The sequence below is a fragment of the Schistocerca americana genome, chromosome 3 (genome assembly GCF_021461395.2).
Source record: "Schistocerca americana isolate TAMUIC-IGC-003095 chromosome 3, iqSchAmer2.1, whole genome shotgun sequence".
NCBI classification, from domain to species: Eukaryota; Metazoa; Arthropoda; class Insecta; order Orthoptera; family Acrididae; genus Schistocerca; species Schistocerca americana.
Window position 1 is genome coordinate 157,889,772 of NC_060121.1, and position 26,148 is coordinate 157,915,919.

General features: G+C 43.6%; 1 long non-coding RNA gene across 1 annotated transcript in view; it reads right to left on the bottom strand.

The window, feature by feature from the left end:
• Window positions 1–26,148, bottom strand: part of LOC124606632 — a 359,736-nt gene that overhangs the window by 290,696 nt on the left and 42,892 nt on the right. The gene's annotated exons all lie outside the window — the stretch shown is intronic.

A 26,148-nucleotide genomic window follows, 5' to 3' on the forward strand; every position in this document is an offset into this window, starting at 1 on the left:
GTGCGTTACAGACAATCCTTGGAGAATGGCTGAAACGTCTCATTCAACATCAACGTGCGGGCAGGGATTCTTGGCAGCCAAATACTTGGGCCGGTTATTATTCCATAACGCGTCGACGGTGCAAGGTACCTGGACTTCCTGTGGTATACCCTGCCTGGACTACTTCAGAATGTGGCTTTGCAAAAATGGTTCAAATGGCTCTAAGCACTATGGCACTCAACACCTGAGGTCATCAGTCCCCTAAACTTAGAACTACTTAACACCTGAGGTCATCAGTACCCTAGCCTTAGAACTACTTAAACCTAACTAACCTAAGGACATCACACACATCCATGCTCTAGGCAGTATTCGAACCTCCGACCGTAGCAGCAGCGCGGTTCCGGACTGAAGCACCTAGAATCGTGTGCCTTTGCAATACGACAGGTTATGTGGTCTGTGCATGACGGAGCACCACCCCACTCCCGCATTATAGTTTACCAACGCCTCAACATCATCTTCCCCAGACGTTGGATAGGACGCGGAGGCCCTGTAGCTTGGCCTGCTAGATCACAGGACTTAAGCCCCCTGGATTTTTCACTCTAGGGCAACTGAAAAGCGTTGTGAATGCTGGACCAGTCCCTGATGTGCAGACCCTCCTACGTTTTCGCGACGGCTGTGACGCTATTCGGGGAGGGGCTGGAACGTGCGAAAGAGAGTGACAATCCTTGATGCGACTTGTGAACGCGTGCATTGCATCCCATGGAGGCCACTTTGAACATCTGTTGTGACATGGATGTGATGCAGCTCTGTACTGTGTTCCCGGACGATTTGCTGTCTTTGCAGGCACACCGTCCATTTCCGGACACATGTTCTTTGGACTTTTTCTCCTCCATCCCAGTCAAGAACCTGTCCCTGCAATTTGTCGGTTTTACTAATGTTCTCCCTGTAGATACTGGACTGTGGCTCATTAGTGTATCACTGCAGGTTGCATTCTCCTCTCCGGCTAAAGCTGTGCCGCAGATTTCGCGGTCGGAGTACTATTTCTTTCAGCAGCAAAGATCGCAAATTACATCTTCATAAGATGCGTGCAGGTGATAATTATTGAACTATACTTAAGAAAACGTAAATTAGTTACTTACTATGGCGTGCACACACTTTATTCAACTTGTAAACAAAGGGTTCAAATGGCTCTGAGCTTTCTCTGCCTCGTGATGGCTGGGTGTTGTGTGCTGTCCTTAGGTTAGTTAGGTTTAAGTAGTTCTAAGTTCTAGGGGACTTATGACCACAGCAGTTGAGTCCCATAGTGCTCAGAGCCATTTGAACCATTTTTTTGGCTCTGAGCACTATGGGACTTAACATCTGAGGTCATCAGTCCCCTAGAACTTAGAACTACTTAAACCTAACTAACCTCAGGACATCACACACATCCATGCCCGAGGCACGATTCGAACCTGCGACCGTAGCAGTGGCGCTGTTCCGGACCGAAGAGCCTAGAACCGCTCGGCCACTGTGGCCGGCTACGCCTGCCAACATTCGCAATAATGTGGCGCAGACGAAGAGCGAAATTCAGCATGACCCGCTGAACTGTAGGAACATCAATGTTGTCGATGACCTCCTGAATGGCTGCTCAGCTCAGCAATGGTTTTGGGGTTATTGCTCTACACCTTGTCTTTAACATAGCCACACGAAAAGGAGTCACATGAGTTCAGATCCGCAGGCCGCTGTGGCAGAGCGGTTATAGGCGCTTCAGTCCGGAACCGCGCTGCTGCTACGGTCGCAGGTTCGAATCCTGCCTGGGGCATGGATGTGTGTGATGTCCTTAGGTTAGTTAGGTTTAAGTAGTTCTAAGTCTAGGGGACTGATGACCTCCGATGTTAGGTCCCATAGTGCTTAGAGCCATTTGAACCATTTTTCAGTTCAGATCCTGAAAATATATTGCGGCTAATGGAAGCCCACGCCAGTGGCCTCTGGGTACCCCCGAGCCAATATGTGGTTCCCAAAGTGCTTCTCGAGGGCATCAAACACTCTCCTGCTTCGATGGGATCGAGCTCCGTCTTGCGTGAACCACATCTTGTTCAAATCAGGGTCACTTTGGATAATGGAGATGAAATCATCTTCCAAAACCTTCACGTACCGTTCGGTAGTCACCGTGCCTCCAAGGAATATCGCTCTGATTATTCCGCGACTAGGCATTGCACACCACATAGTCACCCTTTGAGGGTGAAGAGACTTGAATGCGCCAATTTTGCTTATTGATGAACCCATCCAATCGAAAGTGGGCTTCTATGCTAAACCACACGACGATGCACATCCTGATTTCCATCATGCCCCGCGGCGAACCGTGCAGTATGAACGTCCTATCGAAAACTGTTCAGAATTTATGACGATTTTATTTCGTATAGTTCAATAATTGTACTATTTAAGAGTGTATATTTCTTATGTCTACGTAATGCTGTTGATGGCCTCCAATCGGAAGAAAACAGTGCAGACAAACAACAACTGCAGACACACAAGTGCAGAGGAAAACACGAAGAACGATAAAAAAAGCTGCAGGGTCGCCAGGTCGAGCAGGGAAAGGTCGCCCGGTCACTGGTGACATTGCCGCTGCGGTCAAGGGCGACGCGCTTCCGGCTTTCCGCTCCCGTCTCCACTGTCAATGCCTACACACACGTCTGGGAACACTGGCCACATTAAACTTGCCACGCCTCTCCCCAACCCCATTCTCCTATATTATAGTACGATCCATGAACGATGGCGGTTCGCGCATGTCGGGTCACGGACGGGGATTCCATTGTTGACAATTCCAAACGACAGTTGCGGTACGCGCATGCGCGTGCTCTCCGTTTGAAGACAGCGTATATGTCTCTTGTTAACTTATGCAGAATTTATTACTTACCACCACTATCAGCGATGACAACTCGCAACAAATGGTTCGAAATTCACTAAACAACTCGCTACGGTCACGTTTAACGCTCGTATTAGCTACGTCATTCACAGCAGAGCGCTCCTAACGTACTGAAAGCTCAGTGGCTGTCGGAGCATACGTAACATGGGTGCGCAGAACAAACCTAAACTCGACCGCCATCTTTCGTGACTCCAACTACAGGGTGTTTCAAAAAGGATTTTAGAAGTTTGAAAATTCATATAAATTAATTCATAGGACCTACAGATGTGATTGTAGTGTCAATTTGTAGGGAAATACATCAAGTTTTGTCTCGTGTGGTTCACTAGTGCCGAATCGCACCGTAAGGAGCGCTAGCGACAGTTGCGTTAAAGATGGCTGTCTTCACTGGACCCCAGCATTCTGGTTGCGTGTTTTGTTCTGAAGAATCGAAGTCGGCGACAACAGTTCAGCGTAATTTCCTTACCAAGTACGCTAAAGATCCTCCTAGTAGGCCTACAATTTATGAGTAGCATAAATGTTTTGTAGAAACAGGGTGCTCGGTAAGACATGGGAAATCATCAGGTCGTCCAAGCACATCTGACGATATCCTTGAGCGAGTGAGACAACGTTTCGTCAACAGCCCTACGAAATGGACCCGGTGTACATCTCGCGAATTGCAAATCCCACAAACAACTGTTTGGCGAGTGTTGAGAAACCGTTTGCATTTGAAACCGTACAGACTGATCGTACAAGCAATAAAAGACACTGATAAACTTGCTCGCAAGAACTTCTGTACGGATATGTTAAGGGGGTTTGGACGTCAGACGGGACGACTTGGAGCAGGAGAAACACCACAGGAATTTTCAGTTTCCACTGTCTATACTTTTAAAAATAAATTCATAAAACTTTGTCAGAATGACCAGAAAGGATTCAGGATTTACCCTTATAGTGGTGGAAGTTCAAAAATATAAGAAAATTATTTTTTTTACGTTTGTATTTCACCTTTTGATCACTTACCATTGGCTGCATTTGTTGCTATAGGTACACTTTTCTTCATAAGTAAGGGAGATTCTTCGATGACTTTTGCACAGCATACAAACCATACTTACAGGTGTATGAAACTCCAGAATTTTCCAAATCTATTAAAAACTGTGGTAATAATTGAGATAATTAACTATAAAATTTGAGTTTTTTCTAAGCATGAAGTTTAAAATGTAACAGCACATTCATTTTTTCATAAATTAAATAATTTCTAGAGTTTCATACCCCTGTAAGTATGGTTTGTATGCTGTGCAAAATTAATCGAAGAATCTCTCTTACTTATGAAGAAACGCGTACCTATAGCAACAAACGCAGCCAATAGAAGTGAAAAAATGATGAACTTTCACATGCAGAAAAAATTTATTTTGTAATTTTTTTGAACTTCCACTGCTATGATTGTGAATCCTGAATCCTTCCTGGTCATGCTGACAAAGTGTTATGAATGTATTCGTAAAAGTATAGACAGTGGAAATTAAAATGTCCTGTGGCGTCTCTCCTGCTCCAAGACGGCCCGTTTGACGTCCTACCCCCCTTAAATCGATTACATGAGGATGAACATTTCTTGGACAAAATCATCTTTCCTGACGAGTCAATTTTTCACTTAAGTGGCAAGATTAACACACATAACTGTAGAATTTGAGGCAGTGAAAATCCACATCAAACATTGCAACATATTCGTGATAGTCCTAAACTGAACGTTTTTTGTGCATTGAGCAAGGACTAACTGTACGGCCCCTTTTTTTCCGTGAGAGGACGATCAACGAGATGGTGTACCTGGATATGTTACAACAATTTTTGATACCACAGATCGATGTACGGTGACCATGAACGAAATGTTTACTTCATGCAAGATGGTACACCACCCCGCTACTGACGCCCGGGATTTTCTCAGTGACCGCTTTCCAGGTAAATGGATTGGCCGTGATGCTCCAATTGCATGGCCCCCACATTTCCGAGGCCTGATACCACTCGATTTTTTAACTGGGGATTCATCAAGGATATCGTGTTTGTACCTCCTGCGTCGGCTTCTCTACGTGAATTTACATCAAGAATTTACGCATCCACTGAGCAAGTTACACCTGCAATGCCACGGCGAGTTTGGGAAAAAAAACTGACTTCCGATGGGATGTGTGCAGGATAACCAACGGAAGGCACGTACAACATATTTACTATAAGGCAGAAACACTTGATGTGTTTCCCTACAAAATAACACTAAACTCAGCTCTGTATCTTCTTTCACTAAATTTATACGAATTTTTAAGTTGTTAAGTCGTTTTTGAAACACCCTGTACGTCTAACATCTACGGAGGATTACAGCATGCATTCTAGAGGAGGCCTTACCGGTTTTCAGTCTATTGTTACATTGTGGTACCATCCGAAAACGATAACTTACATATTATACATTACGACTAGAATCTTGTCTAGACAAGCATCGGTCTCTAGCGGATATTATCACCACTACAGACCATACTGTCGCAAGAAATAACCTCCTCCAGTATCACGCTACAAACATGAATGTGAGTTTCTGCATGCCTCATCTGAAGATGAGTCAGAAATAGATAGGAAACTAGTTAATGGAAGCAAACGGATATTTCATAAGTGACTGCTTGCAGTTATCTGTTTTTATATTCAAAAAGTGTACTTCACTCCTGGAACAGTAAAATGTGGCAGGTCAATTCGGTAACACTCGGACCATATTGACACCTGTTCGTCGTAACCATCAATGGTTCTCTTATATAAAGAAGCTAGTGACTGAAAACAGTTGTGATTCGAATGATGGTTTCTTTCTGTCCTTTCTAAGTCAACAGAAGGTTAATATTTATAAGGGTTACTCTCAGAGAGGGACCCAGTAAGCCACGTAGACACAGACAGAAAGCAAGTCCAGGTGAAGAACTAAAATTAAAGACAGCCCCAGAAGGTAGGTCTGAATACCGCAGTGCTTTACTCGACTCGACAAGGTCCTTTTTCTTTCCATCTTTCAACTGACTTAATCCAGCCCGTTGTATAAAGAGGAATAAAGTTGAACACAGACTCGCAAACACGCTGCTACTCGACATTTTTCACATTAAGAAATCATTGCCAGAAGTTAAAGAAGTAAGTGATAGAAAAAAAACCATACGACGTACTGAGGATCAAACCGCGTACATCGTCAACTGACAAATACCGATGGTGCCACGGAGGTACATTCAAGGACAGGCAGTGGGTGAAGAAAGCACGCTGTGTGACAGCGTACAGTACTTTGCTTTGTCAAGAACGACAAATTCGATGTGGTTGAAACTTCTTTCGGTATAATGAACAACTGGCAACAAAACGTTAATAACGGATACCTCACGATAGCGACTACTGTGCATCTTACCCTCCTCGTTCGTTACGCTATTTTTGGATGGCTGCCGATAACCACAGAGTGCTTACGCTTGCGGAAGCAGAGCTTGTTTACATCGCAGCTGCTCCGTCAACAAATTCCTGTACTGATGAACTGCGCGCAGGTGGATGTGTGTTTGGGATTCGTAGCTATTTACTTACAGTTTAAAATACACTACTACCGCATAATGCTACTAATCGATAACACGAGTACAGTAAATACAACAAAACTAATATCTTCAACTGAGACGCGACCAACGAATAATTTTATTTTGCTCGTGCAATCATTGTTCACAACGTAGCAGAGTTCTCATTATGTTTTTTAGCTTTTTCCACTTCTTTGAAATGTCTACAACCAAGGCATAGTTCCTTATCAACTGTGAGAAATTATTTTTCCGACAGTCGTGCACTGCACTGGGTTGCGCTTGACGGTCACTACGACTGATGATAGATCGATCACGTACAATTGGCAAACGCCACACAATAAGGAGGAGTTTTGAAAAGTGCTGCCCCCGAAAGAGGTAGCATAACTGTTCGGGTATTATTCAGTTGGTATGAAATCGCTATCTACCTAAATTTACACACACACACACACACACACACACACACACACACACACACAAAAGAAGAGACCGAGAGAGAGACAGTGTTCAACGAACAGCTGAGAGGTTTATCTGGTCAACTCAACGGCCTACACAAAAAATATATGATGCATGGCTTTGTGACTCTGCAGTGCGTCGTCTGCGCTCTGAAAATTTTAACAACTTATTAATCATTCGCCATACCTATCAACTTCACACCCGTATCACTGTGTGGGAGACAGAAAAACGGAGGGTCTACAACAGTACCGTCATAGCCTTGGCTTCCGCATTGTATTCGTAAGATGAGACTTCGGAAACTTACCTCCATCTATGCAGTTGCTTGTAAAATATAACGCCTCCTGCCCGCATCTCGTGGTCGTGCGGTAGCGTTCTCGCTTCCCACGCCCGGGTTCCCGGGTTCGATTCCCGGCGGGGTCAGGGATTTTCTCTGCCTCGTGATGGCTGGGTGTTGTGTGCTGTCCTTAGGTTAGTTAGGTTTAAGTAGTTCTAAGTTCTAGGGGACTGATGACCATAGATGTTAAGTCCCATAGTGCTCAGAGCCATTTGAACCAACCATTTTATAACGCCTCCCCCGCTGCAGCATACCTCTTTCCGTTTAGTTCCGTGATTTTATGTTGCGTTTTCAATATATTTTCCTAGTCAGGTATTCTTTACTACCGGTTAAGCTTTCACTTGATCAATTTCATCTCTGCTGGCGTCTCATATGTCTTAAAACGAATGAAAAATGCTGATGCCGATACAAGTTGTCTTCTGCTGGTGGAAAATGAGCTGAACGGACGAAGAGAGAGGGGCGTTCACGCTTTCTAACATATTTTGTTAATAAATGATGAGTTACCAAATAAAGGGTGGCGCAGATAGAAATAGCTCGAGCAAGTATAAAAGAAATCCAGTGAAATTACAGAAACGAAGAGCTAAAATGGACGTACCATTTATTTACAATGAAAAATACATTTATAGAAGAAGCTGAAAGTGAGCTCCTGCAACATCAGTTCACAGCTGTGGACATCCAGGCATATTCAGATACTCCCTGCGTTAAGTTCGGATACCAGTGGTGGGTAGTGTAAAAAATTATCGGTCCACTGATGATCATTCCCGTTAACACCGCACGAAATCCCGATTTCTTCATCATGGAGTAGTTGCTGACACAATGTTTGTGTTCCCGTTGACCAGTACCTCGTGTTCTGTGAATTCACAATACCGGAAAGATGAAACCATGCTTCATCATTCGTGATGTAATAGCAAGAGTCTAACAAATCTTAGTCACATATCTGACAGTCATCTTCCCGTAATCATTGTAAAACCGACACACGATACGACTTCAAATTAAGCCTTTTCAATATCCGCTGGCAATCCCTCCTACTTATATGCAACTGATGGACCAATTTACCTGTAGACTTCTTTGGACTCGGCGGATGTCTGCAATAACTTCTAGCGTGTGAAATGAAGGAATTCTTTGTCGTTTTACATTTTGCACAGATCCGTAGGTGCGCCAGTTTTTATACGGACTCTGTATTGTGCTCTTTGCTTTTAGTCTTCTATCCGGATATATGACTCCGAAAATTTCCCAATTTTCCTTCATCGAACCTGTTTTCACATTAGCTTCCACCATTACAATCCTTTCTTCTATCGAGAAAGTCATTTTGCAGCCCGGGAAGAGGGGCGTCTAACTTGACTGATGAAATAAACTGAAGTGCTGACAGAAGAATACTAACAATCGACATGGCGTTCGTCGATCAGTTTCTGCACCTCCTGTATGATGGCAATCAAACAGAAATGTTTCTTGTGTAATCCGGAGAAATCAGTTTCAATAACCTGTCACATCCTCAAGCTCACAGCGAGCCTTCACTTAGTCCAGGGTCTTGAGACGGTGTCGGTATAACCTCTGCGCGGAGTTGCTGTAGAAGCCCACGTCGCCGATGTGAGGCTGCGTTGCGTGGCAGCTAATACAAGCCCACGGGATTAACTTTCGCTAATGGCGCGCAGCTGATTTGGCAACGATGGCAGCCGTACCAGCATCGTGTCGCAACAACGGAATTCAACTAGCATTGCCCTCTGTAAGTACTGGACTACCTCAGCTGGCGCCCATTCTCAAATACTGGATAAGTATGGTCTGTGTAATTTGCGCGCCATGGATTACGCTGTTTGAAGGCATGTACTCAATTTCTAACTTTAATACTTGACTTATTGTGATATCATTTGAAGTAAGATTATACCTGTCAATATGTATATTATGATGACATTTTAAAATCAGGTCAATAATCATATGAAATACTGAAAATAAAATCTCCGATGCCCCTGGGAGCTGTTAGCTAGACAACCTGCAACTGAGATATTTTTAGCCGTTCAGCAATACAGATATCTACTCATACCCCTTCGAATATTTTCCCTCTATCATCAATTACAGCTTTCATCCAAGCCTCATGTTGTAATATGTGCCCAACTATTCTCCGTCTTCGATTCATTATGTTCTTTACTGTCCTTTTTTTATTCGTTAACTCGTCACAGTATGTCTTCCTTCCTCACTCGACCAAGCCACCTGATTTTCAACTGTCTCCCTAACACCAAATTTTGAAAGGCTTCTCGCCCTTTCATTTCCGCCTTTCTATACACCACATTCCGAACCTGTACAAATCTGCAGATCCTCGCCGCGCAATGATATCAAACTGGTTTGTGATTCGCGCTGTGACCATCGCTGTACGTCCTGGAACTTGAGCTGTGATTTGCTGCTTCAACGTCACTCCGGGAGTTCCATGTTTTGACTTCCCCTCGTTGCGCGGTTTCTCGCGCACGATGTGTCCACTTCTAAGTCTCCATCTACACACTTCAAACAATTATTTGCATTACCTCGGGTCCAAGAATTCCGGGACCTGTACAGAAAAATGGAATAGAGATCAATATAAACATCATTTCCGTCCTTTTTATTGCTCATAAAAACCACACTTTGCATGTTGTACCACCGTACAGCGATACTTTCAGAGGTGGTAGTCCAAACTGCTGTACAAACCGGTGCCTCTAACACCCAGTAGCACGTCCTCTTGCACTGATGCGTGCCTGGATTCGTTGTGGCATACTATCCACAAGTTCTTCATGGCACAGTTGGTCTAGATTGTCCCACTCCTCAATGGCGATTCGACGTAGATCCCTCAGAGTCGTTGGTGGGTCACGTCGTCCATAAACAGCACCTTTCAATCTATCACAGGCATGTTCGATAGGGTTCATGTCTGGAGAACATGCTGGCCACTCTAGTCGAGCGATGTCGTTATCCTGAAGGAAGTCATTCAGAAGACATGCACGGTGGGGGCGCGAATTGTCGTCCATGAAGACGAATGCCTCGCCAATATGCTGCCGATATGGTTGCACTATCGGTCGGAGGATGGCATTCACGTATTGTACAGCCGTTACGGCGCCTTCCATGACCACCAGCGGCGTACGTCGGCCCCACATAATGCCACCCCAAAACAGCAGGGAACCTACACCTTGCTGCACTCGCTGGACAGTATGTCTAAGGCGTTCAACCTGACCGGGTTGCCTCCAAACACGTGTCGGACGATTGTCTGGTTGAAGGCATATGAGACACTCATCGGTGAAGAGAACGTGATGCCAATCCTGAGCGGTCCATTCGGCATGTTGTTGGGCCCATCTGTACCGCGCTGCATGGTGGTGTTCTTGCAAAGATGGACCTCGCCATGGACGTCGGGAGTGAAGTTGCGCCATCATTCAGCCTATTGCGCGCAGTTTGTGTCGTAACACGACGTTCTGTGGCTGCACGAAAAGCATTATTCAACATGGTGGCGTTGCTGTCAGGGTTTCTTCGAGCCATAATCCGTAGGCAGAGGACATCCACTGCAGTAGTAGCCCTTGGGGGGGCCTGTCTTTCTGTATCTCCTCCATGTCTGAAAAGCATCGCTTTGGTTCACTTCGAGACGCCTGGACACTTCCCTTGTTGAGAGCCCTTCCTGGCACACAGTAACAACGCGGACGCGTTAGAACAGCGGTATTGACAGTCTAGGCATGGTTGAACTATGGACAACACGAGCCGTGTACCTCCTCCCTGGAGGAATGACTGGAACTGATCGGCTGTCGGACCCCCTCCGACTAATAGGCGCTGCTCATGCATGGTTGTTTTCATCTTCGGGCGGGTTTAGTAAGAACACTGGTCAAAGGGACTGTGTCTGAGATACAAAATCCACAGTCAACGCCTATCTTCAGGAGTTCTGGGAACCGGAGTGATGCTAAACTTTTTTTGATGCCTGCACATCCACACCCTGCAAATTACTCTGAAGTGCATGGCAGAAGGTACTTCTCATTTCTTCCCATTCCCTTCACGTATAGATCCGTGAAAAATGACTTCTTAAATGCCTTTGTGCAGGTTGTAATTGGTTTAACCTTGTCTTTGCGATCACTGTAGGAGCGATATGCAGGAGGCTGCAGTATGTTCCTAGATTCCTCACACGATACTGGTACTTGGAACTTTGTAAGTAGTCTTACGAGAGATTCTTCTCTCTACGTCAAGCATCTGCCAGCTCAGGTTGTTCTGCATTTTTAAACAGTCTTACGAGAAGCAGTTCTCTCTACGTCAAGTACCTGCCAGCTCAAGTTTTTCTGCGTTTCAGTGACGCTCTCTAATGGATTGCCCATCTTTTTATAAGTTTAATATCCCCCGATACTCCTATTTCGTATGGGTGACACACACTTGAGAAATATTTTATGATGGTGTTTTGTAAGACATTCCCTTTGTAGACTGACTGCACCACACATAGACGGCAGTGTTGGTTGTGAGCTTACGAGATAACTTCAAGGAAGAGAACTGCATGTGACGATTTTAGATATGCACTTATGTAACCCTTTTTTGGATACAAAGCTATCTGGAACTCTTGGCAAACACATCATCAAAATCTCTTAATGACGATAACATCAGGTGTAGTAAGTACTGGAAATTAGTTCCTCTGTTTGGGCTGATGTATCATCTTCTTTCTTCGATAGAATATCAGCATTAAAATTTGTAAATAGCATTAGAAGAAGTGCACATAGATAAAAACTGACGAAATGTTATCTCAGACCAGTAGGCCGACGAATCGCAGAAAGTATGTGGGTCGAATCTCCACATTTTTAACTATTCTGGTCAAATAATGACTGCTGCACGTTGCGCGCGGTTGCTCGGGGCCTATGTGCAGACTGTTTTTGTTTATTGCGAGCTGTGGAGACAATTCAATAGCGACAGCTATGAGTGACGATTTTAAGCATACTTTTTATTATCAGGACAAAAAACGCAATTCCACTTAGCCCTGGTATCAAGACATTAACTTTCTCAAATAAATACCACTCGTAAGAGCTATGCACAGTTTTTTGAAAGTGGAGTAGCTTCGATCAAATTAACGTAATCACTTAAACCTGGCGATACTTTCCCAGAACTACAAAAGCTAGAACATCAAAAATGGACATTTTGCGTATTAGTCGAACTCAGTCATAGAAACATCTACAAAAGTAATTATATTTTTTAGCATTTGCTGTTTCTCATCTCCAAGTAGAAATAAGCACAATGGTGAAAGCTATTACTGCAGTCTAGTCACAGCAAAGTCTCAAGATTAATTTATTCTTCTCTTCTCGTTCCAAACACGAAATGTACATTCTAGTAATCGTAGACTGTTGACAACAAATAATTTCTTGCCTGTTATAATGTCAAGTGTGGTCTATTGTAAAACGATAGCCAGTAAAACCGGTCGTCGCGGGGAGAAAAATTCGTATGGATTTTGCGTTTTCTAGACATGGATTGTTAACGAGTGACGTTTATTCTATCCTGCAGTGTCTAGAAACTAAGGTATATCCGCAGGAGCTCCGTTGGCTTACGATCGCGGCACTGACGTCAGTCATTAACTCACGTTTACTTGTGAACGGAGACAGGTATCAGTGTCACTACCACTTCAAAAACTTTTCTGTACTTTTAGCTATATTTCGGTCGCAATAATGTATGGACTGAAACGTATCAGAAAGTAGGCTAGCCGCTATCAAATTTTCTCACTACAAGAGTTGAAAATCATGTGTACGTGGTTGGCGAATAGCGTCGTTTCACAATGAGTGTTAGTAATTGTGAAAAGGTAAATGGTTTTTATTAGGAAGCTAAGATTCTACTCTATCAAGTGTACAAAAATCAGATTCTTTGCTGCAACTGCACAATTACCGCAACCTACATCCATCGTCCCTGCTAACCTGCTTACTATATTCAATTCTTGGACTCCCCTATAATTCAGATAATTCAGCCCCCCCACCCCGCTTCCATCAAGCTCTTTTCTTCCTTGTTCAGTTCAGTATCTCTTCATTAGATACCTGGTCTACCCATCTAATCTTCAGCCTTCTGTAACACCGCATTTCATAAGCTTCTGTTCTCTTCTTGCTTATATTTTTTATCTGTTTATTTTTGCAATATGCTCCATTACAATGTTTCTAATACTACGTGATTCTGCTAGTCTGTAAGGAACTGATCCGTACACAGTGTATGTTCCTGTGAACAGTACAGACAAAAGTGAATACCTTACAAAACATGAAGAGTTGGTTAACACCTGCAACTAATTGGACAAACTAGAAGGCATGTCCCTTCCAAATCCCTTGATCCCTTACTTTTCAGCAAACAAACTGTGTTCCGTAGAGGTTCTGGAGAGCGATAAAGGTGCTTACAACATCATGTGCAAAATTCATAGAGACATAAGTGCACAGATTAATCTCTCTTCAGGCAATGGGAAGATGACATCATATTCTTCAAACGCGGAACACAGTAGTAGTCAACTCTCATTCAAACTAATCAGTCAGTTCATTAAAAAATACACAAACGCCACTGAGCTTCGATAAATAAGCATAAAATGGGATATAAATAGGCCTGTGTTATGTCTTTAGCATGTTAGAGTAGTTATTGGCCGAAATCTTCACCGTGCCCTCCCCTTTACGAAGTGTTATGGTGTAAATGAAGCAGGCAAAAAGGAATACAAACGTCTCAAAAATGAGATCGACAGGAAGTGCAAAACAGCTAATCAGGGATGGCTAGAGGACAAGTGTAAGGATGTAGAGGCTTATCTCACTAGGGGTAAGATAGATACTGCCTACAGGAAAATTAAAGAGACCTTTGGAGATAAGAGAACGACTTGTATGAATATCAAGAGCTCAGATGGAAACCCAGTTCTAAGCAAAGAAGGGAAAGCAGAAAGGTGGAAGGAGTATATAGAGGGTCCATACAAGGGCGATGTGCTTGAGGACAATATTATGGAAATGGAAGAGGATGTAGATGAAGATGAAATGGGAGATACGATACTGCGTGAAGAGTTTGAAAGAGCACTGAAAGACCTGAGTCGAAACAAGGCCCCCGCAGTAGACAACATTCCATTGGAACTACTGACGATCTTGGGAGAGCCAGTCCTGGCAAAACTCTACCATCTGGTAAGTAAGATGTATGAAACAGGCGAAATACCCTCAGACTTCAGGAAGAAAATAATAATTCCAATCCCAAAGAAAGCAGGTGTTGACAGATGTGAAAATTACCGAACTATCAGTTTAATAAGTCACAGCTGCAAAATACTAACACGAATTCTTTACAGACGAATGGAAAAACTAGTAGAAGCCAACCTCGGAGAAGATCAGTTTGGATTCCGTAGAAACACTGGAACACGTGAGGCAATACTGACCCTACGACTTATCTTAGAAGAAAGATTAGGGAAAGACAGACCTACGTTTCTAGCATTTGTAGACTTAGAGAAAGCTTTTGACAATGTTGACTGGAATACTCTCTTTCAAATTCTAAAGGTGGCAGGAGTAAAATACAGGGAGCGAAAGGCTATTTACAATTTGTACAGAAACCAGATGGCAGTTATAAGAGTCGAGGGACATGAAAGGGAAGCAGTGGTTGGGAAGGGAGTAAGACAGGGTTGTAGCCTCTCCCCGATGTTGTTCAATCTGTATATTGAGCAAGCAGTAAAGGAAACAAAAGAAAAATTCGGAGTAGGTATTAAAATCCGTGGAGAAGAAATAAAAACTGAGGTTCGCCGATGACATTGTAATTCTGTCAGAGACAGCAAAGGACTTGGAAGAGCAGTTGAACGGAATGGACAGTGTCTTGAAAGGAGGATATAAGATGAACATCAACAAAGGCAAAACGAGGATAATGGAATGTAGTCGAATTAAATCGGATGATGCTGAGGGAATTAGATTAGGAAATGAGACACTTAAAGTAGTAAAGGAGTTTTGCTATTTGGGGAGCAAAATAACTGATGATGATCGAAGTAGAGAGGATATGAAATGTAGACTGGCAATGGCAAGGAAAGCTTTTCTGAAGAAGAGACATTTGTTAACATCGAGTATAGATTTAAGTGTCAGAAAGTCATTTCTGAAAGTATTTGTATGGAGTGTAGCCATGTATGGAAGTGAAACATGGACTATAAATAATTTGGACAAGAAGAGAATAGAAGCATTCGAAATGTGGTGCTACAGAAGAATGCTGAAGATTAGATGGGTAGATCACATAACTAATGAGGAAGTATTGAACAGGATTGGGGAGAAGAGAAGTTTGACTAGAAGACGGGATCGGTTGGTAGGACATGTTCTGAGGCATCAAGGGATCACCAATTTAGTATTGGAGGGCAGCGTGGAGGGTAAAAATCGTAGAGGGAGACCAAGAGACGAATACACTAAGCAGATTCAGAAGGATGTAGATTGCAGTAGGTACTGGGAGATGAAGAAGCTTGCACAGGATAGAGTAGCATGGAGAGCTGCATCAAACCAGTTTCAGGACTGAAGACCACAACAACAACAACATGGTGTAGAACGCAGCGGCGGTTCAGAAACAGTATGTAACAACTGTGGAAAAAATGGTTCATGTGCACCGCGTTATATTGGCGAAGGCGTGCCTGTTTCGATGCTTGGTGTCTGATTAAAAGTGAACGATGAAAAATAGCCGTTGAAATTGTAAAAGACGGATGAAGGCCATCTTAGCAACTGCCTGCGTAGAATCAAAAACAGTCTAAATTAATATAGCCTTGTCCGGTGTTACAATATTTTTCAAGTGAATGCAGCCATTGCATTTCTGCTATATGGCTGTGAGCAGACGTTGCAAGAGCGTAACAGTTACCGATTTAACTGCAAACATGATTCCCCCCCCTACATATTTCCTAGCATGTACCATACACCGCAACTTACGCTCGCATTAGACCAATGTAAGGAATAACTTGCGCGTTTGGATCACCTTGTAAAGAAAATGGCTCTGGGACTTAACATCTGTGGTCATCAGTCCCATAGAACTTAGAACTACTTAAACCTAACTAACCTAAGGACATCACACACATCCATGCCCGAGGCAGGATTCGAACCTGCGACCGTAGCGGTCACGCGGTTCCAGACTGAAGCGCCCAGAACCGCACGGCCACAACGGCCGGCCACCTTGTAAAGAATCCATCACAAGATAATACGTGGAAGTGTTGTAATGGCATGTCGATACCACACTTATGAAAAGAGCACTGCACAGCGGCCTTTAAAGTGAATGCGAAGATGAAAGTCGTGTAGTACAGAGTGTTACTAGTCTACGATAGGTGGATTTTGGTGGATACTTAAAATGATACTGTGATGTACAACAAATTCCTGCACAAAAGAGGTGTGTTCGTTTCAATGTGCAGCGCAGCCTTGAAACAGACTTTTGGGAAAATACAATACATTATTAGATGTAAGTAGACAGTTATGGGTTTCTGTACGGGCAACGAAGGCAAAAGATATCAGTCTCTACAACAGACTCCGCCAGCGGATGGTGTTATGAATGTCCATTCGTGGTGTGGATAAAAAATTATTACTCATTAGTCCAACAGACGTTAATCGAGTTGTCAGTACAAGCGAACGTTTTGTTGATTGGTGATAAACGTCGCGAAGGCACGGAAGAGAGATGGACTTCACCTGAGATAGTCTTGGTACGCTGTTAAGTGGTTGTAAGGACAACTGATTGTTCTGTGTCGTAGTAAATGGTCAAGTTACCGAGCTGTCATTCGTCAAATGCTGTTCTCTCCTCGATAATCAACCCTTCGCTGGGTTACTACTCATCTCTAATGATTTTGACTTACTTCTGCAACACCCAATAGGCAGAAACATCTTGAGAGCGTCAGAACTCCATATAATGATAATGAGGTCATACAACAGAACTAACAGCATGGCGGAATTGTGGTACATCATGGCCACTCATTTTTTAATGTGTGTTTATTTGTGTGCTTCATCACAACTTATAGCACAGCACAAAAAATACAGCAATATCAATTATTTATATAAACGACTTCTATTTAATAGATGTTTAACACATGGTATTCTGACATAGCTTTTAACCAAGTCAACTAACTGTTAATAGCTGCGCCAAATGAAAATAGTCGCAGGTCGGTAGATACGCAGGGCAGTTGACAGGGATGCGTGTGAAAGGAGCCGAGAGCTTTGGGGAAGCGCCGCTCTAAACTGAGACTTACATTTTTTCGCTCTAAACTGAGACTTACATTTTTTGTAAATAACAAATGGAGCCTCTCCACGCCAACATTTGCATGGTAACCATTCAGAATGATCTACTGTCACATCTGCTTTGGTTAGTATCTAAAAAGCATTCCACTGAAAATCTTACAAACGCTGCAATTTATTTTCGCCTGGCTTGTTAACCATTTCTAAGATCCAGAGAAAGATTATGAGTGACGAATTTTGAGTAAAAATATATTTCTCTTCTTGCCATGTTAAAATTTGCTTCTTTTGCCGAAACACAGCGTAGTTTACATAATGTCACCTCAGTAACATGTTGTGCAGAAGCAATTGTGACAGATTTGGATCAAATGGCTCTGAGCGCTATGGGACTCAACTGCTGTGGTCATCAGTCCCCTAGAACTTAGAACTACTTAAACCTAACTAACCTAAGGACATCACATACACCCATGCCCGAGGCAGGATTCGAACCTGCGACCGTGGCAACAGCGCGGCTCCGGACTGGAGCGCCTAGAACCGCACGGCCACTACGGCCGGCGTGACAGATTTCTGAAACCATGGTTTCTTAAGTTTATTAAGTGAGCAACTGAGAAAAAATGTGGTTAGTAGCTTATGAAAAGCACATCCTCTGTGCAAAAGTAAATCTGTAATATCTTCACTCATGTTGTTCGAGAACCATAGCATTTCTCGTTTAATCAGCTACCAAAGGCTCTTAAAAATTACATTCTTTCAACGAAAAATTCTGTAGTTATTGGAATAACATAGTAGATTGTATTGTATTGTATGTTAACCTGGGACAACACCCCAATGACTTCCGCAGTCCACTTCACCCCTCCACCGCCCCACACTGAACCCAGGGTTATTGTGCGGTTCGGCCCCCAGTAGATGCCCCCCCTCCCCCAAGGGAACGTCTCACACCAGACGAGTGTAACCCCTATTTTTGCGTGGTCGAGTAATGGTGGTGTAAGCGTATGTGGAGAACTTGTTTACGCAGGAATTGCCGACATAGTGTAGCTGAGGCAGAATAAAGGGAACCAACCCCCATTCGCCGAGGCAGATGGAAAACTGCCTTAAAACCATCCACAGACTGGCCGGCTCACCGGACCTCGACACAAGTGCGCCGAGCGGATTCGTGCCGGGGACCAGACGCTCCTTCCCACTCCGGAAACACAGTAGATACTGAAGTTCTGTATAATAACCATTCAGCAAAATATCCTCCTCATGAAAAGCACACCCTCAGTAGAAAAGTAAAAGTATAATGTCTTCATATACGTTGTTACAGAACCCATAGCATTTCTCGTTTAATCAGCTACCGAAGGCCCTTAAAAATTACATTCTTTCATCGAAAAATTCTGTAGTTATTGGAATAACACAGCAGATAATGAAGTTCTGCATAATAACCATTCAGCAAAATATTCACCTCTTTGCGTACTGTCATTGCCAAAATCTCATTTCATTATCTCAAACCGTATATGAAATATCAGGAATGTCGTGGATATTTCATTCTGGCTTTATTGCTGGCGCGAGTGATCACAGAATATCCTACAGAATATTAATTTTCTCGAAACTGGTGACAGAGGGAGACCTTCATAATTTTATCGAGCTTGGTGACCCAAGTCTAAAGAAACTTCCAATAAGTTAGCTAAATTTCGTAAGTGCCCTCAGATTGTGTAATATGCACGAAACGCAAAATCGCAGCGATCCCATTTTCCATCGCAAACTTTTGTGAATTTCTCAAAAGTCTCATTCAAATTCCAGTGTCACAGTAACGAATCACATTAACGAATTGATCGGCACGTCATCATGAAACCACATACACTGATGAGCCAAAGAAACTGCTACACTAGCCTAATACCGTGTAGGGCCTCCGCGAGCACCCAGAAACGCCGCAACATGACGTCGAATGGACTCGACTAATGTCTGAAGTAGTTCTGGAGGGAATTGACACCAGGAATCCAGCGGGTCTGTCCATAAATCCATAGCCGGCCGAAGTGGCCGTGCGGTTAAAGGCGCTGCAGTCTGGAACCGCAAGACCGCTACGGTCGCAGGTTCGAATCCTGCCTCGGGCATGGATGTTTGTGATGTCCTTAGGTTAGTTAGGTTTAACTAGTTCTAAGTTCTAGGGGACTAATGCCCCCAGCAGTTGAGTCCCATAGTGCTCAGAGCCATTTGAAGCATTTTTGAACCATAAATCCATAAGAGTATGAGGGAGCAGAGATTTCTTCTGAACAGCACGTTGCAAGGCATCCCAGATAAGCTCAATAATGTTCATGTCAGGAGAGTTTGGTGGCCAGAGGAGGTGTCATAACTCTGAAGAGCGCTCCTGGGGCCACTCTGTTTTTACGTGGTGCGGTGTGGTTCTGTTCTGCTGTGGAGTTGCCGTAGTCCGTCGGAATGCACAATGGACTTGAATGGCTGCAGGCGATTAGGCAGGATGCTTACATACGTATCAATTGTCAGAGTCGTATCTAGATGTGTCAGGGGTTTCATATCACTCCAGCTGCACACGCCCCACAGCATTATAGAGCCTCCACCAGCTTGAACAGTCCCCTGATCACATGCATGGTCCATGAATTCATGAGGTTGTCTCCATAACCGTACACGTCCATCCGCTCGATACAATTTGAAACGAGACTCGTCCGACTAGGCACATGTTGCCAATCATCAACAGTCCAATGTCGGCGTTGGGCAAGGCGTACAGCTTGGTGGCGGGCAGTTATCAAGGATAAACGAATGGGCCTTCGGCTCTGAAACCCTATATCGATGATGTTTCGTTGAGTGGTTCGCACGCTGAGACTTGTTGATGGCCCAGCATTGAAATCTGCAGGATTTGCGGAATGGTTGCACTTTTGTCACGTTGAATGGTTCTCTTCAGCCGCCGTTGGTGCCGATCTTGCAGGATCTTTTGCCGGCCGCAGCGATGTCGGAGATTTGATGTTTTACCGGATTCCTGATATTCACGGCACACTCGTGAATTGGTTTTACGGGAAATCCCCACTTCATCGCTATCCCGGAGACGCTGTGTCCCATCGCTCGTGCGCCGACTACAGCACCACGTTCAAATTTAAACCTGCCACTGTGGCAGCAGTAACCCATCTAACAACTACGCCACACATTTGTCTTATATTGGCGATGCCGACCGCAGCGTCGTATTCCGCCGTTATACATATATCTGCATTTGAATACGCATGCCTATACCAGTTTCTTTGGCGTTTCAGTGTATAAAGCTGTAAGTAATGCAAAAAATGAAAATTTTTTACCGAATAGTTTCTGTAACACCGTTTGAGAAAGACTGCACGTCGTGCGTCTCTATTCTGTCATCATCACAGCGCGTCGCTGACCGGCCGAAAGCGGGCAAACACTCCCCTTCCATATGAACTCGCCCAGCGCTTCGGGCCGGCCGTTGTAACCGAGCGGTTCTAGGCGCTTCAGTCTGGAACCGCGCGACCGCTAAGGTCGCAGGTTCGAATCCTCCCTCGGGCATGGATGTGTGTGATGTCCTTAGTTAGTTAGGTTTAAGTAGTTCTAAGTTCTAGGGGACTGATGACCTCAGATGTTAAGTCCCATAGTGCTCAGAGCCAGCGCTTCGGACGAATACGTCACGGTTCACAGGCCACCGTATCCTGCGCGGACTCTGCAGGGTGTCTCATTTATAACGAACACTCCGTAGAAGCAAAATAAAAAATTTATCAAGGGGATTGTAGTCTGTTCCTAGAGTCTTATTTAAAGCTGGTTCTTTAAACGTTGTTAGCAGACTTTCTCGGGACAGTTTACGTCCGTCTTACAGTCTGGCACTTCAGTTTCTTCAGCATGTCTGTAACACTGACCCACAGGTAAAACAAACCTGTGAACATTCGCGATGCCCTTCTCTGTATACGTTCAATATCCCCCATTAGTCCTATTTGGTACGGGTCCTACACAGTTTAGCAATATTCTAGAATGAATCGTACGAGTGATTTGTAAGCAATCTCCTTTGTAGACTGATTGCACTTCTCCTATATTCTACCAATACACTGAAGTATGCTTTACCAATAACAGAGTCTATATGATCATTCCACTTCATGCCCCTACAAAGTGCTACGCTCAGGTATTTGTATGAGTTGGCCGACTTCAACTGTGGTTCATTGGCATCATAGTCACAGGATACTACGTTTTTTTCATTTTTTTTTTCAGTTTGTGAAGTGCAAAATTTTACATTTCTAAACATTCAAAGCAAGTTGCAAATCCTTGCATCACTTTGAAATCTTATCAAGATCTGACTGACTATTTATGCAGCTTCTTTCAGTTATAGATAACTGCTTCATCTGTGACAAGTCTGAGGTTACTATTGATATTGCCTGAAAGATCATTAATATTCAATATGAATAGCACAGGTACCAACACATTTCCCTGGGGCACACCTGATGTTACTTCTACATCTGACGATGACTCTCCATCCATGATAACATGCTGCGTCCTCACTACCAAAAAGTCCTCAACACAGTCACAAATTTCATTTGATACCCCATATGATCGTACTTTTGATAATGAGCATAGGGTTGTGTGCTGAGTCAAACGATTTTCGGAAATCAAGAAATATAGCATCTACCTGCTTGCCTTGATCCAAAGTTATCAGTACGTCATGTGAGAAAAGTGCAAGTTGTGTTTCACATGATGGATGTTTTCGGAATCCATGCTGGTTGGGATGGAGGAGGTCATCCTATTCGAGATACCTAATTATGTTTGAGCTCAATATGTTCTAAGATTCTGCAACAAATCGATGTCAATGATATTGGGCGGCAGTTTTGTGGATCACATCTACTACTCTTGTTCTACAGGTGTGCGACTCGTGCTTTTTTCAAAGGACTGGGCACGGTTTTTAGTTCGAGGGATTTACGATAGACTGTAGTTAGGAGAGGGGATTGAGTTGGAGGTCTGTGTGACTACAATGTATGCCAACGAAGAGGAGGTAGAAACTCTGCTCATTTTGGATGGTCGAGATAAATAGGATTGAATAACCGGTGTACATTTTCCTTTTGTTTCTATTTGTTAGTTTTAACTCCAGCAAGTGGACGAGGAACGTTACCCGGGTACCTGCACAGTACTAGGCTGGTTTGATAAGTCTGGAAAATTTCCATGAAAAAACGGAACATTTTTGTTGCGCCTTCATCGTTCGTAATCTTGATTATTCACGTATAAAGATTTTCAACAATGTACAACGTAGAGTTCATTATTGACAGCCGTCTGAATTGGCCAGTGTGTCGACTGCGACTGAAAATGGAGAAAACCCGAGTTTGAAGGGTTGGACTGCCGCATAAGTCAAAAACAGGGCCGGATGATGTTCAATCTGCACCATCAATGAAGACCATTTACTTTTTAATTAATGAATTTAAACGTGGTCGGACAAGCAATACTGCCGAGAAAAAGTCGCGAGATTGCCGAGACTGTAGGCATCTCAACTGAGCGACTGCATAATATCCTGCACTTACAGCTGAAGAAGCTGTGTGCGAGACGGATGCCGCGATTGCTCACAGTCTACCAAAAGCGCATCCGGCACATTTCAACACAATGTCTGGCGATGTTTAATAGCAATCCGCAAGACATTTAGCGCTGATTTGGGACTGCCGATGAAAGCTGGATCTATCATTACACACCAGAGTCAAAACGGCAGTCAAAACAATAGACAAGGTTGGTGAAAGCCCATTTTATCACCTGGTAAAGTGATCGCCACTGTTTCTTGGGATTCCCAAGAAATAAACCTCAGAGATTAACATGGAAAAAGAAGAACCATAACTGGACCCTCTTACGCTTCATTTCTGGATCGTTCGAAACTTGCATTAGCTTAAAAAAGACCTGATAGGACCTATTTCACCGATGGGGTGAGAAAGCTGGAGGATCGCAGAACCAAGTGTATATCCTTCCGAGGAGACTAGGTCGCGAGGTAAGGTAAGTTGTTTACGAAACAAACATTTTTTCTTAGCTTTTTTTTACCAGACTTATCAAACCAACCTCGCACACTAGTACCGGAGAGCCAAAGTCAATTTTGTGTAATTTAATAATGAATGGTTCGCTGTGATACATTTTCGAACATGTCTTGAGGAGGGGAAGCGGATTACCGAATAAAAAATATAAGGTGTTATTAAAAAAAAGATGTTCTGCTGTTCGTATTTTTGTAACAAACAACGTTAACAAGAGAGGCAATCATGCTAGTTAACGTTCTCCTAGCAACTAAACAACATTTGTTAGATACATTTCTTTTCTTTCGCTTCTGAAAAAAAGTTATTTCAGGTAGTCACGATAAATGGGGCATCCTGTGTACACTAAAGCGAAAAACCACATCGCCTCAGCTATCACTTAAATGAATTAACATTCCCGTGATATATGATTTTCGTCTGGACTACATAACTGAGAGGTAACGTTGATTCTTAATGTGCTGTATGTGTTCGAGAGCCACAACACGTGCAGCTCCTAGCAGCGTTGTATAAATAACACTGCAATCTGTTAGTACTCATTATTTCAAACTGTGTGAATTATTCCTTCCCTCCTGACGTGGTGGTGCCAACTCATGTAGTTCGGTACTGCGTTCCGATTATCTCCGTCGTTAGCAGCACGTAGCAAATGAATAACACAAATACGAAGTAGTGTAGGCCTGAGCAATGACAGTTGTTGAAAATTTCGTTCTCTTGAGCAAAGGAATTACTCTGCACGCTTCTCTACCGACTCTAACCGTTTCAGATTCAGTTTCGATGCAGCTAACAGACACGGGCAATGAACAAGGACAATTTTTTGTAGCATAATGTCTTTCACAGTTCTGCAAATTTTATCTTTCTCCTCACAAAACAATCCCACAACGTCGGATTACGAGTCCTGTGTTGACCAACGCAGAACGATATCAGTGTTGGTATAGCTCTTATCTCCGCGGTGTCACCAAGCGTAATCGATTCATCGGAAATACCGAGAATTTTGTTTAAAGAGACAAGGAAGTTTCGCGTTCCGGAGATAAATGATCTGGTTAAGTCTGAAGTGCATTTTTTTTTCTTCAAAACAGGCTTAACACAGGGCAGTGAATTTGCAAAGGCGACGTGCACATCGATGATATAAGATTCGAGTCGTATTTCTATTGATGCCACATGAGTGACCGCGTTCGTAAAGAATGTAAAAGTGAAAGCTATAGCAGGGACAAACACATTTTTCGCTAGTACAACTAATAATTTGCAAACGGCCTTGTCGCAGTGGTAATACCGGGAACCCGGCAGACCACCGAAGTTAAGCGCTGTCGGGTTCGACTAGCACTTGGCTGTCTGAGCGCTGTTGGCAAGCGGGATGCACTCAGCCCTTGTGAGGCCAACTGAGGGGAGCTACTTGACTGACAAGAAGCGGCTCCGGTCACGAAAACTGACAACGGCCGGGAGTACGGTGTGCTGAATACATGCCCCTCCATATCCGGACCCAGTGACGCCTATCGGATGAGGATGTCACCGCGGTCGGTCGGTACCGCTGGGCTTTCCGAGGCCGGATGGAGAGAGAGAGAGAGAACTAAGGATTTATTACTTATGGGAAGCACCACCCACTTTCCTTCTAAACTCAAGGCGAAGACTCTGCAACAGAGACGCTCAGTAGCTCGGTACGGGCTTTTGTTGAAGTTTCGAGAACATACCTTCACAGAGGACTCAAGCAGTATATTGCTCCCTCCTACGTATATTTGTGAAGGGACCATGAGGATAAAATCAGAGACATTAGAGCCCACACAGAGGCATACCGGCAATCTTTCTTTCCACGAACAATACGAGACTGGAATAGAAAGGAGAACCGATAGTACTCAAGGTACCCTCCGCCACACACCGTCAGGTGGCTTGCGGAGTATGGATGTAGATGTAGTTGTAATAAAACAGAAACTTCAGTTTTAATAACTGCATGGTGTTCTCTCGACAAGCTGCGCTTACATCAAGCCTGTCTTCAGCAAAGCCGGCCGTGGTAGCCGAGCGGTTCTAGCCGCTACAGTCTGGAACCACAAGACCGCTACGGTCGCAGGTTCGAAACCTGCCTCGTGCGTGGATGTGTGGGATGTCCTTAAGCTAGTTAAGTTTACGTAGTTCTAAGTTCTAGGGGACTGATGACTTCAGAAGTTAAGTCCCATAGTGCTCAGTGCCATTTTTTTTTCTTCAGCAAGACAGCCAACCAGCGTAATGTTGTCAGTCTTTTGGTTACTGCAGCTGAATGAATTAGTGCACCCCAACGCTGCAACATCTGTATGTATAAATGAGAAAGATTTTAGCCCGTACTGTTCCCCATTTTAACTATAGAGGAGTCTAATGCTTTACGCCGGTTTACCCGAGAACTGAATGCTGCAACAAGCCGTTTCAGACGTTTGATATGACAAGCCTGTAATTTTCGAACAGTGACTTCAGACCAAAACTCTGATATAACGGTAGTGACATAATTGTTAGCGGACAGACATGTGTAGAATGAGTATTACCATCTCCAACAACCCTACTCGAAGAGAATTCGTTATCACACAAGAAATTTCGAATTTGTTATTTGGGATAGTAGTTCTGAATTAATAAAATGTTCACATTTTTCTTTATCGAATAATTCAGGTTGTTAAGCGAGGAACAAACTGCTTGTGATCAATGTAGTCTAGTGATCGATTTGCAAGATAGAAGACTATCTGTTTGATGTTAATAACTAATGGCAACATTTTTTTTTTTTCGTTTATTATGTATACATTTGATCCCTAGAAGAAATTTAGACTCTGAGCAAAGAACTCAAGATTTAACACTTTCAACCGTCCGTATACATGGTCTCGGGGTTAGCGTTGCTCTTTAC